General features: G+C 38.7%; 1 protein-coding gene across 27 annotated transcripts in view; it reads right to left on the bottom strand.

The window, feature by feature from the left end:
- Mical (Molecule interacting with CasL) overlaps window positions 1-7,500 on the bottom strand; it is a 388,129-nt gene that overhangs the window by 139,656 nt on the left and 240,973 nt on the right. For 3 of the 27 annotated variants that reach the window (XR_010856362.1, XR_010856369.1, XR_010856375.1), the window contains exon 1: window positions 2,123-2,322. The exons of the other annotated variants lie outside the window; for them this stretch is intronic. The gene's annotated coding sequence lies outside the window, so the exon portion shown is untranslated. Of the gene's footprint in view, window positions 1-2,122; window positions 2,323-7,500 lie in introns of those variants that run through there. 27 annotated transcript variants of the gene reach the window in all.

Genomic DNA, 7,500 nt, shown 5'->3' with positions numbered 1-7,500 from the left:
AATGTACCTTAAGTTTAAAGGCTAATATTGTTTGTGTTTGTGTGTGTGTGTGTGTGTGTGTGTGTGAGAGAGAGAGAGAGAGAGAGAGAGAGAGAGAGAGAGAGAGAGAGAGAGAGAGAAGAGAGAGAGTACAACTCAAGCAGCCTATCAAAAATAGTTACTGTTATGTTAAAACTGAATGTTAACCTTGAAAATGGATCTTGTTTACAATACTCAACGTTGGTGCGTGAACTAAGATTCACATGCAAGCGCGCATAGTACACTCTTGAGAGAGAGAGAGAGAGAGAGAGAGAGAGAGAGAGAGAGAGAGAGAGAGAGAGAGAGAGAGAGATCTAACAGCTAAATCTAACTTGCTACTTTTAGTATTTTACAGGAAGCTTCAACTGAGGGAACCTCCCGGAAGAGATTTCCAAAAATTACGAGTCGCTAATTTCATAGAACTGTCTTAAAATGCCGTAATGCTCTGACCTAATCAGAGGAAAACCTGCCACTCTATAGGACCGTGTAGTAATTTATAATAGACATTTAAAAAATGTAATCTATCAATACACCTTGTACTGTAACCTCAAGTCCTTGTCAAGAAACTAACCGTCAACCTCGAAAAATTTACCGTATTTTCTCTCAGCAGTGGTGAGTCAACTATGCGTGAAACATTAAGCAACAAAGGGAGATTAGTGTATCTATCTGCAAAACAGTTAAGACCCATCCTTTGGGCCTTTAAGAATATGTTACTTGACATGACAGTACTTATATAGTATCAATATCTTATAATCTTCAACTGAAAATAGGCCCAAAAGGGCGCATTCGGATGTTTTGCCCTGCACAAATAACAAAACTCGACGGCAATAAACGGTTGAATGCAGGCAGAGTTTCAGGAGGGAGATGGAGCAGGGCCATCTAAAGACCAAAGACCAGACCCTCCCTCCCTCCCCCAACCATTTTCTTTGTTATCTCCATCAATACACACCTGTGGATGTGAAGCACACAATATCAATGAAAAGTTTTAACTGAAATGAAAATTCCAGCTTTACTAACAATAACAACAAAATAACCATACAGGTAACGCACAAGAACCACCATTTTCCATCCATGTGGTCCGAGGAAAAAGTTATGTAGTACATGACCCAACCTTGGCTTGCTCTAAAGGCGCATCTAGTGCTGAATCTCTTCTTTTCTTTATTTTCTGCTCATTTTGCAAGATACGAAGTGGGGATGAAAGGACCAATCGTGGGGGAGGTTAGAGTAGGTCAAGGTATGCCACAAAGTTCCACAAGTTTAAATATTTATATATTCCGAAACTCTGATCTGACACCGAAGTCAAAACATTAGTGACTTGCATTTGACATTCGGACTTACGGTGTTTCCTACTTAACGAACTTCTCTCGTGCACGAATCAGATAAGCAACATTTAAAATAACAAATAAACCCGAAATTGAACTTGTCTGCCTACAGGCGAGACAAAAAGGAAGGATCGTATGCAAACAAAAGTGTTTTCTATTTCAATCCTGGAAACTGACCCGGAATAGCAAACCCAATGCTTAATTCCACAGACAAGCTGGCAAAAGAGGGTTTTTGCAACACACCAGCAGCTCTTGAAAGTCAAAGGCGACGGCGAGCATGGCTTGGGATTACTGAATGACCCTCTTTTCCAATCCCGCGAGAGGAGGAAGAAGAAGAAGAAGAAGAAGAAGAAGAAAAGAAGAAGAAGAAGAAGAAGAAGAAGAAGAAGAAGAAGAAGAAGAAGAAGAAACGCTCTCCCGTGACCTCCCCTGGCGGTCACATGGCAAGTGTCAGCGTCGCTACTCAACACAAGTGAAAGTCCCCTCTTCTGAGACACAGCAATCAAACTGGGGGACGCAAACATTACTCCTCGTTTATTTTCATTTTTCTGTTTTTAAATGAATTTGAGCGTGATTAAGAATTTTAAACAGTTTAAAGGTGACTGATAATTTACTAAATTCCTAAAAAGAAACCACTGCTACTGGATCTGCTTTCTAAGAACCAGTGCGAGTTAGCGTATACACAATGATCTGGTCACTAAAATTCTAATAACTTCTCCACACTGTACTCGTCTTTACGTATGTACACACACATACACATCTACTGGAACGTGTATACTCACCATAGCAATAATCAAATCAAGCACAAAAGGAAATCTCAAACTTTGTATCACAGTAAATGAAATGCCAGTTTATGTTAACAAATGCACGTCTTTTCCAATGCTATTTTTTCCTTATCACAGCGATGAAAATGAACCTGTCCTGGGCCTGAGTTGCTCTCACTGGCACTGACTGCGCGTGCCCAAGACAAGAATAACAACAAGCAAGCACACACTACGCGACTGATTAAATAGTAGACACAGCACAACAATCCCCTAATCAGGTTCTTCCTTAAAAGGCCGTAAGCCTGATTCCTTGGCAAATCATTCAGAAATGTAAAATGACTCATTATCTTCAAGAAAAATCTAGCGCTACTCGTAAATCATAAAAAAAGGTAATAAATGAGCCGGAGTGTCTTCGGCGCAAACGAGTTTTCTGTACGGCGTATAATGCTGTATGAAACTCTCAGCCACGGCCCTTGGAACTTACAGCCGCGGCCCATAAAACTTTCAGCTAACTTTCACCTTAAATAAAATAAAAACTACTGAGGCTAGAGGGTGGAATTTGGTATGTTTGATGATTGGAGGGTGGATGATCAACATTGGTATTTTGTTCTCAGAGAGAGAGAGAGAGAGAGAGAGAGAGAGAGAGAGAGAGAGAGAGAGAGAGAGAGAGAGAATTTTACTTTAAATACCCCTATTAAAGAATATAAAGCACGGTCATACATCCTAGGAAACAAGGAAAGTGCTGTGAACAGGTGGAATAATAATAATAATAATAATAATAATAATAATAATAATAATAATAATAATAATAATAATAATGTCTTTAGAATATACTTTCCTTATGACAAAACCTTGTCGCATTAGTGAGTCATCACCATGTAATTCATTGTAAATACTGATACCGTACGTGACTTGATGACAGGGTCTCTATTCTTCATTCTGAAGCTCTTATCGCCCAACAACCCCAGCAAGAATGAAAAAATTCAGTAGCGCTTATCAATAGATAACACTATCAAGAAGTCGAGTGTCCAAACTACTTTCTTGAACATTTAAGGCATCAAATGCCTTATTTGGACTCGCAGAATAAAGGCTTGGTAAAGGTGAGCCACTCCTCAATTTATAAAAAACATTGAATATTTTCATTTCTACAATAGCAAGGAATGTAGTGACTAAAACTGAGACATTCTAAACCAATTCTAACATAGAAGAAAAAAAATATGGTTGAAGCCGTAAATAAATGTAAGTTTCAAGTGATTTTGTTCACAAATGAAACGAAGTTTATTCATTCAAAAGATTCCTAAAAACCTAGAGAGCTTGGTGATTTCATTCGTGAGAGAGAGAGAGAGAGAGAGAGAGAGAGAGAGAGAGAGAGAGAGAGAGAGAGAGAGAGAGAGAGAGAGCACTAAAAATTAGGTGAAAACAAATCTACAGCAGTAGATACTTTAATACTTGTCACTTCTACTACAGTACTACTAATAATTGTTATACATCAATCTGCATGGCAGTGAAATACGCGTATTTCATTCGTGCTCGCTACGTAACATATCCATAAGCCAAAGCCAAAGTTCTACTGTACTAAAACTTATCGCCTCCACTAGTGGTTCTTTTTAAGAGAAAAACAAGAGAGAAAAATGTAAGTATAACAGTTTTTCTTCTCTGAACAATTACGTTTAGAATTAAGTATATGTACTGTATATGGAAAATTGGTTAAGCTCAAATAACTCATCTTTTTCACGTTACATGACGTCATTATCATCTCAGATAAAATAAGTCTAATGTAGATAAAAGAACAAAAATAACCATAATCATTGAAGAACAATTGTCACTCTAACATTTAGGATACGCACGCAATCAGTCTATACACGAATACATTCATTCCAATTGTCGACAAAGAAAATATCGAAAAAGAATAATAATACCCCAATAGAATTAATACATGAAATCAAACTCTGCTAGAGACATTTCTCTCTCTCTCTCACTCTCTCTCAAGGGGATGTAATAGGGAAATAGTAAATAAGGGGGAAGCAGGAGGGGGATGTCATAAGGACAATAGTACCAGGATGGCGTAGGGGTGGGGGTGGGGGTGGGAGGGAAGGACTTCAAGAGACAGGAAAACAAAAAAAAGTTTTGAATGAAGGGAAAAGGTGTTGGAGATGAAAGGGAAGAGGCCTTGAAGGCTAAGAAGAAAGGGTGGCAGAACACAATTAAGCCCTGGCAAAGGGTTTCATCACACTACGACCACTCTTATCTAGAAGTCAAAACACAGTCATAATAACTTTTGTTACATCACCGGCGAGAACATTTATTTGATTTCGTTTGCCTAAACGGATGCGGTGAGGATTCTGCAAGTAGAGTCTACAACTCCGCTGGTATAGTGGTTGGTGTCGTGGAATGCTACTCAGATGTCGCGGGTTCGCGTCTCCCCAAGGGCGATGAAAAATCACTGGCTCTGTATCATGATCAGTTACTGCTGCAGTGTGGGGTCGTCGGTGGGAGGTTGAAACCATTATTCTTTGGAAGCTTGAATTTCAAGTCAAAGGCCCCGGTGTGCTCTTTCCATGTGAATAGGTTTCATCTACTGAAATAATATTACTAACAATAATTCTCCATAATTCTGCGAGAGAGGGAGACGGAAAAAATTCCTTGGAAAACTTGGCATGCCAATTGATATTACGAACTTAGTATAGGGTACAGTGGTTCGAAAGGTTGTTAAAAGAATAGCCAAGTTTGAAAAAATATTCATGCCCATTTTCGGACCATGATCTATCCACTAATTAATATATAAATCAACATATATAAAAATTAACCTCAGAATGGATATATTATTTGTATATATTTGAGAGAGAGAGAGAGAGAGAGAGAGAGAGAGAGAGAGAGAGAGAGAGAGAGAGAGAGAGAGAGAGAGAGAGAGAGAGCGCTTGTAACTTAGGCACCCAAACCAACACAGGAATAAAATGTGCATGTTATGTGCACATATGCTTAAAAAAAATCCAGTGGTGGCATTTAAGCATAAAAAATACCGTCTGTAATCCAGCAAAACGCGCCACAGACACCAAAATAAGATCAAGAATAATATTTCCCAAAGTCATCCTTCAGAATTCAATAGTGGAGTCTCCCTCGTTCCCTTAATGGTAGGAGATCGATGCTCAAAAGGACCCAAGGAGTCTAAAGAGAGTAGTTACATAAGCAGGTCTCGATCAATCTTACTGACTGCGCTACCCACAAAACCAAACGAAAGATTTCATATGTATGTATGTGTGTATGCGTATATATATATATATATATATATATATATATATATATATATATATATATATATATATATATATATATATATACATATATATATAGTTATAATGAAATTCATAAATTCACTGACAGTTTCAAAAAATCCTCACTGTCAGTGTTAAGAAAAATATATTTCAAAGGGCGGTATGAGAGAGAGAGAGAGAGAGAGAGAGAGAGAGAGAGAGAGAGAGAGAGAGAGAGAGAGAGAGAGAGAGAGAGAGAGAGAGTTTTTCATGCATATTAAAAAGATCCTGGAAATCATTTCGCTTGAGTGTGTCTGTGGTTACGGGTGGAAAATTCATATGGAAATGTTAGGGTCTGAAAAGGAAGATATAAGATTGCAGTTTTCGTTCGCTGTTTCCATTAACTTGAACGAATTCCTTGCAGAGCAACGAATTTCCCGGATTTATTTCTTTTTGGGGACAATCCTAGCATAACTATAAATAGAATACTATCAAAATACAACGATCATACTAACAAATAATTCTAATGCAATATGAAATCACTCAAAGCAACGAACTGCCAAGTCTCATTTCTTCTTGGCCTCAATTTTTACCATAACTATAAATAAAATACCATCAAAATACAAAGGCCAAATTACAAAATATTTTAATACAATATACATCCAGGTAGTGGAAGTTTAAAGGACTGCTTTTTCATCATTCTCAACTGATACAACTGATTAAGATGCAATTTGATATCTAAAAGTCTATTCCTATGTACAGTACATCCGGGATACTCTCTTGTGCGTTTGTTGCAGCATAACTCTTGCCTTGGAAATGGTCATATTTTTTCCCTAGTCCCAGATTAAACCGCAGAAGCTGGCCACTATTTTTAGATGAACCCAATGCTTCCATGAAAACGAGTAATATATGGTCTTACACGTTTCTAAATGTACAAACACACACACACATACACACGAGAGAGAGAGAGAGAGAGAGAGAGAGAGAGAGAGAGAGAGAGAGAGAGAGAGAGAGAGATTGGAGGTCGTGGGAAATAAGTCGCATCTATGTCGAAATAACGATTGTGATCATGGAAGAAGTAGGACGGACGGACGTACCAAATGACAACTAGACCACCATGAACTAAACCGTGCGAGATGGACGAGATTTGCATGAAGCAGTACGCGCTGAGAGAATTCACGAAAGATACAGAGGGAAGGGGAAGTGACAAATTTAAATTAGTAAATACAAACGACACGAAAGATGTTGGGGGTGCAGGAAAAGAGAGAGAGAGAGAGAGAGAGAGAGAGAGAGAGAGAGAGAGAGAGAGAGAGAGAGAGAGAGAGAGAGAGAGGTAGCTTTTGATAATCTGGTTCAGTAAAGCACAGGACAGTAGCGTACTTTCACTACAGACAGAGAGAGAGAGAGAGAGAGAGAGAGAGAGAGAGAGAGAGAGAGAGAGAGAGAGAGAGAGAGAAATTCTGTAATGGCAACTTTTGATAATCTGGTTCAATATAGCGCAGGACAGTCGAGTAATTCTACTCGAGAGAGAGAGAGAGAGAGAGAGAGAGAGAGAGAGAGAGAGAGAAATCTCTTTTCCATGTGTGGCTGTCGGGCAGGAGCCCCAGGTCGCCATGACTACAATCGTGGTCAGAATTCCTAGGTAATGAAAACAACAACTCTTGACGGAGCATTGTCGCACTTGTTCTATAGTGAAAAGTTTGAATGCGCCTTTCCACTTGTTGGCAAGTCTGCACTTCTATAGCAGCTTCATATGCAACACACGCACACACACAGACATATATATATATATATATATATATATATATATATATATATATATATATATATATATATATATATATATATATATATACACATACACTGTATATATCTATACTAGCTGACCAACCCGGTGCTGCCCGGAAACTCACCCACTCTCTCTTTCTCCTCCCTAACGTCCTCTCTCTCTCTCTCTCTCTCTCTCTCTCTTCCGTTAAGATAGTTGCTTCAATTACATTGCCAGGCATTTTTGACATTCCATATTTCCCTCCTTCTCAACCCCGCCCCCCTTCCTATCTTGGCTGAACTTGGACTGAAAGATCATTGGGAGTGTCACCATTCATCTCAGCGATCTCGAAAACTATGGATTAGACACTAATATCT

The sequence above is a fragment of the Macrobrachium rosenbergii genome, chromosome 21 (genome assembly GCF_040412425.1).
Source record: "Macrobrachium rosenbergii isolate ZJJX-2024 chromosome 21, ASM4041242v1, whole genome shotgun sequence".
Taxonomy (NCBI): domain Eukaryota; kingdom Metazoa; phylum Arthropoda; class Malacostraca; order Decapoda; family Palaemonidae; genus Macrobrachium; species Macrobrachium rosenbergii.
The sequence above is the reverse complement of the archived record's forward strand: the minus strand, read 5'-3'. Positions and strand labels throughout refer to the sequence as shown.